Source organism: Mirounga angustirostris, unplaced genomic scaffold (genome assembly GCF_029215605.1).
Source record: "Mirounga angustirostris isolate CCGP_5_RB_7025 unplaced genomic scaffold, mMirAng1.0.hap1 SCAF_3, whole genome shotgun sequence".
Lineage (NCBI taxonomy): Eukaryota > Metazoa > Chordata > Mammalia > Carnivora > Phocidae > Mirounga > Mirounga angustirostris.
The window spans coordinates 79,380,778-79,391,809 of record NW_026991711.1 but is presented as its reverse complement, the minus strand read 5'-3'; positions in this window follow the sequence as shown (position 1 = coordinate 79,391,809).

Sequence of the window (11,032 nt, the reverse complement as noted above, 5' to 3'; positions counted from 1 at the left end):
ATTTCCAGGACAACAAACAAATCACTGTGGCCTAGGTGAAGTGGTGCTGGTACTAAGAGAAGCATTATCTAGGCCCTAAGAGCAGCCTCCTAGCTCGGCTGTGTCTTATTTGAGCTCACAGCCCAGTGATCCCAGAAACTCCAAGCTGACGAGACTTACTGGCGGTTGGGTTGCTTAAGAACTTTAGTTCAGGCTGGTAAATGACCTCCTTCCATTAGACTTGTTTCTCCAGTGCTCTCTTTCCTATCTGAGTATGCTGTGTGAATGCCCCTCTCCAATCTGAGTATGTTGGGTTCATTGGATGGTTGAGAAGCAAGAGCAACATTTGCTTAGGTCTTTTACTAACATAACAAAATTATTTGTCTAAAAAAAAAGTATATATAATGCTTTAATGTCTAGTATGCTCAAAAGTCATGGATCGGCCTTTGAAAAAAGATTTATTTATTTTAGAGAGAAAGAGAGTGCATTAACTGAGGGGCGTGCGTGGAGGGCATGGGAAGGAGTAGAGGGAGAGAGAGAGGGGAACCAGACTCCCTGCTTAGTGGGGAGCCTCATCTCACCACCCTAAGATCATGACCTGAGCCGAAACCAAGAGTCAGATGCTTAACCAACTGAGCCACCAGGTGCCCCATGGATTAGTCTTTTTAATGGATTATGTGTTTAAAGAACCAGATGGAGACTTTTAATGTCCAAAGTACGGATTGAACTATTGTGCTCTGGGAAAGAGGAGGCAATAAATATTATGTCTTTTATGATTCCTTTACTATCTTTGAAATAAATCAGTGATGGTGAGGAATTTAGAGTACTAGGCTCTTCTCTTTAGTGACATGAGGGCTCCTGTGTGTACTGTGTACCATCAGAGGAGATGGTATTGGTCAGTCTGGAGGATCTTGGTATCATCCTCTCAATCACCATGTGATGGGAAACTTTCTTTTTTTTTTTTTTATAGGCCATAGGATATTGCATGCTAGGTTATTAGGTGGATAGGCCTTGGAAAGACAGTCATGTATAATTCACCAAAGGAAAAAAATAGACTGTTGCAAATGTAACATATCTGAATGACTAATTTAGAGTGTGTAATTGACACACAAAAACGTATAAACATAAATGAAAGAATCTCTGGAAATAATCCAATGCAAAGGTCATTGTGTTAATCATTTATCTAGAACTTGATATCCTGAAGTAAGCCAAATGTTTTATGTTTATTTTATTGCATAACTCTTTGAGGAAAGTATTTTTAATCTTGTTCTACAGATGTGAAAACTGAGTCTTAAGAATCAAGACATTTAAAAAACAATGATGTAACCATTTTTACTCATTTCTTTTGTGTCTTTTCAGAATTTATATATATGAAGGTGATATGAATCTGTGACTTAAGTCTATATGAATTTAGATGACTTTTCTTCCCTCTTTTATACAAAAGGTAGAGCATTGTACACCCTATTTTATACTTTGCTTTTTTCACTTAATATACCATGGGATTATTATTATACAGATAAAGAGTTTCCTCATTTTTTCACATAGCTTCATAGTATTCCTTATATGATTACATAATAATTTAATTAAAAATCATTTAATAATAGCCATTTGAATTGTTTCCAATCTTTTGCTATTGTAAACAGCATTATGACTTCAGCTTCCAATTAAAATATAGAATGTACAATACCATTAATCCTATGGTAACAATAGCAAAAAACCTGCTGAAATGAAAGTCTATGGCAATTGTCAAACAACAGTGGGCAGATGAAACTTTGTTGAACTGATTTATAGGAAGTGATGGTGAGCAGAGAGCTGCAACTGCTTTCATATCTGGAGAAAACCTTCTGGTTTGTGGAGAAGCAAGACTCTTATAGATGAAGAGACTTTATAGACTTGAGGAAAAACAGTCAAGACACTAATAACAGTATGGGTTGTCAGATAGATTGGAATTTAGAAGTGCATCAAATGCAAAAATAAATGGCTTGGCTTAACAATCAACGTCCCCCATCCCCAGGCCCCACCCCTGCCCCCAGTGTTAGTGCAAAAGTGTCAGTGTAGGCAAGGCTGGAAAACAGAGAATTAAACAATTTCAGTGTCTGAATTTCAAAATAAGCCAAGACTATACGATGCCTGTGTCTCAACCTCCTCCTAGCTCAAACAATGACAAGATAGAAGAGACTAACACTCCACAGTGGCTAACTTTTCCACAGGAAACTGAGGCTGGGCTGAATGGCAAAGTGAAATGTCTTTGTTTCTGTCAAATATCAGAGGTACACTCAATTTAATTAACACTAAAGCTCAGTTCCAGATCAATTTGACTCTTGATGAAATCTGAATGATCAAATCCTCATTCTAGCCACCTGTCAGAGAAAAAGACTTGCACTCACTGGAAAAACAAAAACAAAACACCCCTGGGAATTCTTTTATATGAAAAATCAGCATTGAGTAAAAAATTACAAGGCATGTGAAGAAACAGGGAAATGAGACCCGTAATCAGGAGAAAAAGCAACAGTCAATGGAAGCAGACTCACAAGTAGGTTGAAGGTTTGGGAAAAATATATAAAGTGCAAATCCAAATTGTAGGGAAGCTAGAGTGACTATACCATGCAATGTATACCTCAAAACAAGGAGATTACCAGAATTAAAGAGACAAATTAAAAAGAAAAATTAAATGGCAAAGGGGTCATTTCATCAAGAAGAAATCAATCCTAAATGTGTATGTACTAAAAAACAGAGCTCTAAAATACATAAGGCAAAATTGAAAGCACCAAAGAGAGAAATGATCAAATCCATATTAATAGAATAACTGAGCAATTGATAGAACATTGTACAAAAATCAGCAAGGATATGGAAGATCAAAACAATACAATCAACCGACTTGACTTCATTTACCTTTATAGAACACTATGTCTAGCAATTGTATAATCTACATTTTCTAAAAGTGCACATGAATGTTTGCTGAGAGAATGTTCACTGAGAGAATGTTTGCTGAACTATGAAACATGTCTCAATAAATTTTGAAGAACAGAAATCACAGAGTATATTTAATGAACTTGGCAGAATTAAATTAGTTATGTATCTCTCTATCTATCATCTCTATATCTCTATATCTATCTACCTACCTACCTATCCATATTTGGTATTTTCTATACCAAATATTTGGAAATTAAACAACACATAAATGGGTAAAAGAAGAAATCATAAGAGACCTTTCAAATAAATAAAAAAAAAAGAAAATGAAAAACATCAAAATTTGCAGGATGCACCTAAAGCAGTGCTAAGAGATTAATTTTTACTTTAAGTGTATATATTAGAAAAAGAAGAAAAGTTTAAAATTGATTATCTACATTTTTACTTTAAGAAGTTTGAAAAAAAGAAAAAATGAAACAATGCAAGTAGAGGAAGGAAAAAATAACAAGAATGGATTAGAAAACAAATAATAGAGGGGCACCCTGGTGGCTCAGCTGGTTGGGCGTCTGCCTTCAGCTCAGGTTGTGGTCTTGGGGTCCTGGGATGGAGCCCAGAGTCAAACTCTCTGCTCGGTGGGGAGTCTGCTTCTTTCTTTCCTTCTGTGTTCTCTCTCTCTCTCTCACTCTGTCTTAAGTAAATAAATAAAATCTTAAAAAAAGAAAACAAATAATAGAGTAAAGTCAAAGCTAAAGTTTAGTTTTTTGAAAATATTAATAAAATAGATAAACTCCTTATCTTCATTAGTTTGGGCTGCCATAACATAATACCATAGATTGAGTGGCTTAAAAAACAAAATTTTTTTCCTCACTGTTTTGAAACTATAGAGGCTGAAAGTCCAAGATCAGGGTGCCAGCATGGTTGGGTTTTGGGTTCATAAAAATTACATTAAACATGTTATGTGAAGTGCCTGATGGAGGATTTTTCTCATTGACCAATTCCTAAGACTTTTATTTTTAGAAAATGTGTTGTATCCTCTTTAATTCTTTGTCCTTTATTTTTTTCTTGTGAATTACTTGTTCAAAATTTAAATTAAGGTGTCACAGAGGGGTGGGTGTATGAAGTCAGGGGAAAGAAGTACATGGCGGAGGGAAGCTTCTTGAAACCTAGGTTAGAGTTCAGTACCAATCCCTTCCTCCAGATGTTTTCTAAAACCTCGTAACAAGTAGAAAAATTGGTAGTTTTGAGTTTTATTTCACTTATCATAGAAATATTAAGAAATAATAATATAGAAAAAAGGGAAGAGATAAGGATGTATTTGATAGTCATCTCTTCAGTATTTAGGGAAGACTTTTTAAGAAATTATGTATTTTGAATTAAAGAGATTTGGTAACTGAGGCAAAAGATTTTTCCAGGTGATTTGGACTTCTGGCAACATGTCAGTAGGACCTATTCTAGAAGTTTCCTCTTCCCCCTTCAGATGTAATAATTCTAACAAAATGTTATTTAAAAAAACTGTGATAAGTAACTAAGTGAAAGAAATGAAGACATAGAGGTTCCAAGGTGCCAGAAATGGAGAGAAGGTTCAAGATCAGCACTGTGAGTAGTAAGTGAACCTGTGGTGGCTGATAGGAAGATAAATCTGAATGCAGAATTTAGAACCTCAGCCTGATGTTAATTCATCTGGAGAGCATTTATTTTTGCTTCTGGAAAGCAGTTATGGTAGGTGCAACCATCAATCCAATCAAAGACTGAACTGATTCAAACTTGGCTTTAGTCTTGGTGAGTTGTCTGATTTCAGGTTGCTCTTACTCTTATTAAGCCCTTTGGAGGTCCAGACTGAAAGGGTGGGATATTTACAAGAGCCTGTCCTCTGGTGGGCCCCCAAATTCAATTTTCATTCTCCCAGCCCCATGAGATTGCCAGAAATTCTGTTCAGCCTCTCAACTTTGATTTTGTTTTGTTTTTTGCAAATTGGCAAATGCCTTGTGGATAAAATGGTTCACTTCCCTGCTCATCTTTTCTGGTCAGGATCTTGGCCCTTCAAGTCTTTGCTACTCTGGTAGCACTCTGAGGTTTTCAAACATGTTTGTTCACATTGTTCAACTCCTCTACGTGTTCTCAGCAGTAAGGTTTGTCTTGGATAAACTAACCCACCATTACTTGAGCCAGAAATATCTTGCTTGATTATTTGAAACTATACAGTAGATAATGTTAAAAATTTTGGATCACACTTTTAAAATGTTTTTTCACAAATATCATTTGATAAAATTTTAGAAATTTTTATTACTTCAAATGATCTGTTATGTGAAACCTATTTGTGATAGTCTTCTAAGTTTTTCCTCATTGAAGAGTGTAGGTTTTCTTTTATTGAATCGTGAGCTTTAATAGAAATAATTGCTATTTTGTTAAAATATATGTTTGTATATTCTATTTTTAATGATAATGTCTTTTGAGCATTATTTTTGTCCAGTGGTTATATTACTAACAATAAAAAGCCATTGCTGTTGTTTATGTCAAGCCATGCATGTCACTTTCAGTCTTGCTATTGTGCACCTTCTTCCCACCAGGTCTTTGCACCAGGGTGTATAGTGTGTGAGGGCAGATAAGGAGACAGGGTCTTGGAAAATGTCTTCAAGAAGAACTGAGGTTTGGTGTCCACTCTGTCTTCATTTCTCCATCACTCCCAGCAGTGTGATGGGGGAATGGGTCATAGACATCAATTTTGAGTCTGCTTTTTCCTGTATCAACTTCATGGCCTGAGGTGAAATGCCTCAGTCCTCTGAGCCTGTTTCCTCTTCTGTAAGATGGAAGTTTACATCCTATCTTGTACAATGCCCAGCACAGTGCCTGGCTTGCAGTAGACACTTGAGAAATTAGGATCTCCAATTTAAAGAGATTCACTTTGCATCAAGGAGGAAGTAAGAATTGGAAGAAGAAACAACTGGAGCCAGAAGTCTACCTACCTCCATCATTAGAGGGAATATGTGATCTGAGCGACTACCTTTATTGAAATAATTGCACTCTGCCTCAGGTTTGCCTGGTATCTATAGCCAAGGCTGTCTGCAAATCCAGGAGGTACAGCCACTCTGACACAGAGCAAATTGGGACACTGGGCTCTCACCTTGTGATGGGCTTGGCTTCTGACCTTTTGTCTGTATCAGAGAAGATAAGGGAGAGCATTTTGAAAGAGAGGAGAAATAAGATAGCCACAGGAAAACAAAGCAAAGGAGCTGGCAGAAAAAGAAGTGAGGCCTGTGGCACCAAAGGAAGCAGAAAGCTAAGTAGGATAAAGACAGAAAGTAGATCCTGAAAAGAATTTATCAGAAGTCTTTAATGTGGTTTTATTTGTGAGGAGAGTGACGGGTGACCACAGGGTGTTTGAGAGAGCTGCCTAGTAGCCTGGAGAACAGACTGACTGACCATGGGGGACACAGTCCACTGAAAGCTGAGGCTCGGGGCTGGGCAGAGCAAGGCAACCACTGACACAGGTGTGACTGTCTGAGCTTCCCCCCTTTCCTGTGTGGAACAAGTTGCTGAACAGAGAAACTCATGTTTTGAGTCCATAGGGGCCACAAAGGGGCGAATCAATCTATAGTGTTTACACAATAGTTGTAATCATCCTGTGGCTGAACACAGCATACCTTTTACAGATGCATTTCCAGAGTGGAAATATTTCAAGGAGACACAGCTATTTTCAAAGAGCCTGCTTGAAATGCCATGTGTCTGTGTTTCTGAAGACCAGTATGAGGATAGCCAAAGAAATCTTAGAATGTCGATCCCCCTACTTCCCCAGGCTGACCAAATTAGACTCTGCGGAAAAACATTCTAAACAACTTCAGGAAATTCTTAGGCCCACTGACATTTGAAAAGTTTGTCTGCTCCATGGGAACCTGGACTGAGGCTGGCTGTATAAAAAGCAACTCAGGGGCGCCTGGGTGGCTCAGTTGGTTGGGTGACTGCCTTCGGCTCAGGTCATGATCCTGGAGTCCCGGGATCGAGTCCCGCATCGGGCTCCCTGCTCAGCGGGGGGTCTGCTTCCCCCTCTGCCCTCTTCCCTCTTCCCTCTCGTGCTCTCTGTCTCTCATTCTCTCTCTCTCAAATAAATAAATAAAATCTTAAAAAAAAAAAAAAACCCTTTTCGAAAAAAAAATAAAAAATAAAAAAAATAAAAAGCAACTCAGAAATTTGTTAGAAATACAGATTCCTGGGCTGTGGTCTGAGGACCCATGGTTTGTAGTCTATGTTAATTTGGTCCTTATGGTTTTGTAACTGTACTTAGCACTATTTTGACAGATGTGCTTCAGGGGAAACTTAAGATCTTGACCCTATGAATGCTAGCTCCAACTGATGAGGGTTTATCCATCTTCTGTTTGTGTTAGAACAGTCATGTTTGGGGAGGAGGCACAATATAAAATTGTAAATTAGAGATTGTGGCACATTTTGAATGATGAGCATCTCTTTGATATTAGCACTATAGCTAAATATTAGTTCCTGATGAGTGTTGGGCATCCCCCTTCATGAGCACAATCTAGAAGACCACTCATAGGTCTCTTTTAGGGCTGAAGTTTAACCTGAAATGATTAATTCTTCTCTCAACTTATGCCTTTCATTTTCTGAACACTGAAGATTTAGATACTGATTACCAGTCAAAAGGGACTGTCTCAGTCTTGTATACACTGTCTTGTATCAATATGTTTTGAATAGGAAGCTAATCTCTCAGTTAATAAGAAATGAATAAGAGTAACATGATATACAAAGAAACAATTACTTATAGCTGAGTACTAATTATAATCTAAAATACTGGAGTGCCTGGGTGGCTCAGTCAGTTAAGCGTCTGCCTTCGGCTCAGGTCATTATCCTGGTGTCCTGGGATCCAGCCCCACATTGGGCTCCCCGCTCAGTGGAGTGTCTGCTTCTCCCTCTGCCTCTGCCCCTGCCCCTACTTGTGGCCTCAATCTCTTTCACTCTCAAATGCATAAATAAAAATCTTATAATCTAAAATACCACATTAACCCTGAATCCATAAATTGAAAAATTATGTTAGCAGAAAAGCTAAAAATAAATCATTTTAGTGTCTGTCTAATGAATCATACCTAGAAATAATTTAGATTAACAAGTATCTTCACATTTCTAAGGTTGGTTAATGTTGGAGTCTCTGAGGTCTTATAGCATTATCTCATTATTTGGCTGTGTTTTCACAATTAATTTAACTTTTCATCTTGGTGAATTTTTCTCACTGCACTCTGACATCTGAATGATTTCAAGGCATTCTGTTACTTCATCAAATTTTTTCCCTCTTAAAATGACCTGAAAAGGCCTTGGCCAGCCTCACTCTCCTCTTCAATCTGCATTCACCTAAGTACTCTTAGTGGGTGGGAGAAACCATAGCAACGGCAGTTCTGGCAGTTGGGGAAGTTGTTTGCTGGGCTTCAGAAAGCTGCTGTCGGGTCTCCCTCAGGACGGCAAGCTAATGAGCCTTCTTTCCTTCTAAACAACTATGCCACAAAGCCCAGAGAAGAGGTATTAGTATTCAAGACCCCAATTAATTCAATACATTCAGTGGCACTCACTATTTGAAGGTACATGTTTTGGGGATAAAGTGAATTGGTTCTCCTCCATCCAGGAGCCCCCAACCAAGAGGGGAAGCAATGAGAACACAGGAGTGCAACACCCACAGGCTGACCCTGGGGGAGGAAGGTGAGGAGGGAGTGGTTCTGCCCGGGATGAGGCAGGGAGAATCTTGGGAATGAAGACTTTGAACTAGCTTAGAAAGAAAGGCTGGAGGAAGGGACAGGCAGGGAGGACATTCTAGGCAGGAGAATGTTGATGCAACACCCAAAGGTGAGGATAATAAACAAGCCTCAGGAAACAGAGTGGGCACTTGGGCAGTCTGAGGACGGGGAGCACTGAGACATCAGCAAGAGAAACTTGGAAGAATATGCTGATGTCAGTGGATTTGGGATTTCACTTTGTGTTCAGTGGTAACCTTGCCCACTTTCAGGTTCAGGTGTCACTGTTTTCTCCCTGGCAGTTCAGGGGTTAAAAACACTAAATTGCTACTCCCTGCATAAGCTATGTTGCTTCCTACCTGCCTTTCAGAAATATCCATTTCTCCCCTTTCTCTTGCCTAACTTCTAATTATCCTTTAAGATTCACCTTCTTCAGGACATTGCCCAGATGGTTTGGCTGCCCCTCCACCAACAAATCCCAATGACTCCTGGTTTATCACCATCACTATTGTTGCACTGCCCCATTATTTGTTTGTAACTCCTCCACTAGACTGTAGAGAGTCATGATATCTCAGTCATCAGTCTGTCCCCTGACACTCAACACAGGACCTGACTCCTAGGAGCCTCTTGGTTAGTACAAGTGATAGTTTGAAAATATTAGTCAGAATAATCCATTTTGCAACCTGTAATAAATTAAAGGAGTTGGGCAGTGCCCATCAATGGTTGCTGACAGCACCATAAAGAGACAGCCAGACATTATGTGCCTCCTGGTGGGAATATACAACATCAACTATCAAACACTCTTGCAAAATAAAAAAAGTCTGCTAAAGCCTTTAAATCTAACTATCAGTTTATAGAAAATACAAAAGATAAAAGAACGTACTAAATACCTCAACTATGCAATCATCAAAGTCCCTTATCATACCAAGAAGATCTCAGACTGACTGAAAAAAATCAATAGATGCAGAAGCCAAGATAACAGAAATGCTAAAATAGCTGATAAAAAATTTTAAAGCATTCATAATAAAAATACTTCAACAGGCAATAACAAATATGTTTGAAACAAATGAAAAAATAGAAAGCCTCAGCAAGAAATAGAAAGTCTCAGCAAAAAAAAAAAAAAAGACATTAAAGAAGAACCAAATGGAAAATTTAGAACTAAAAAACACAATAACCAAAATAAAAAGCTTAGTGGGTGAGCTCAACAGCAGAGGGATGGAAAAGAGAAAAGAATCAGTGGGCCAAAATAATAAAAACCATTTGATTAGAACAAGAGAGAGAACAGAGAATGAAAAAAAAAAAAAAAAGAATGGAGTCTCAGGGACCTGTATCACTATAAGAAAAGCCCTGACATTTGTGTCACTGGAGTTCATAGGAGAGGAGAATGAGGGCAGGACTAAAAAAAAGTGCTCAAAGAAATAATGGCTGAAAACTTTCCAAATTTAGCAAGAGACATAAACCCACAGATTCAAGAAGTTAGCCCTAAACAGGATAAATCCAAAGAAGTCATGGCAGAACACATCATAATTAAACTTCTGAAAACTAAAGACAAAGAAAAAATCTTGAAAGCAGTTGGAGAAAAACAATACCTATTACTATAGGGAAAAACAATCCAAGTTATAGAGGATTTTTTTTTTTTAAGTGATCATTCTTTTTTTTTTTTTTTAAAGATTTTATTTATTTATTTGAGACAGAGAGAATGAGAGACAGAGAGCATGAGAGGGAGGAGGGTCAGAGGGAGAAGTAGATTCCCCGCCGAGCAGGGAGCCCGATGCGGGACTCGATCCTGGGACTCCAGGATCATGACCTGAGCCGAAGGCAGTCGCTTAACCAACTGAGCCACCCAGGCGCCCAATTATAGAGGATTTTTAAAAATGATTTAATTAATTTATTTCTCAGAGAGAGAGTGTACATAAGCACAAGCAGGGAGAGTGGAAGGCAGAGGAAGAAGCAGGCTCCCTGCTAAGCAAGAAGCCCAAAGCAGGACTCAATCCCAGGACCCTGGGATCATGACTTGAACTGAAGGCAGCCACTTAACCAACTGAACCACCCTGGCATCCCTATAGAGGATTTATCATCAGAAATCATGGGTGCCAGAATAAAGTGGCACAATATTTTTCCAGTCAACCAAAAATTCTAATCCCAGCAAAAATATTCTTCATGAATTGAGAGGAAATCCAGGCATTCACAGATGAAAGAACATTCATAAAATTTGTCACCAACAGGTGTATCCTAAGAGAATGGCTAAAGAAAGTTCTTTATATAGAAAAGAAATCAAAGAAGGAACTTGAGAACATCAGGAAGAAAGAAAGACTACAGTAAGCAAAAATATGGGTAAATACAATAGGGTTTCCTTCTCTTGAGTTTTCTTTTTCTTTTTTTTAAAGATTTATTTATTTATTTGAGAGAGAGAG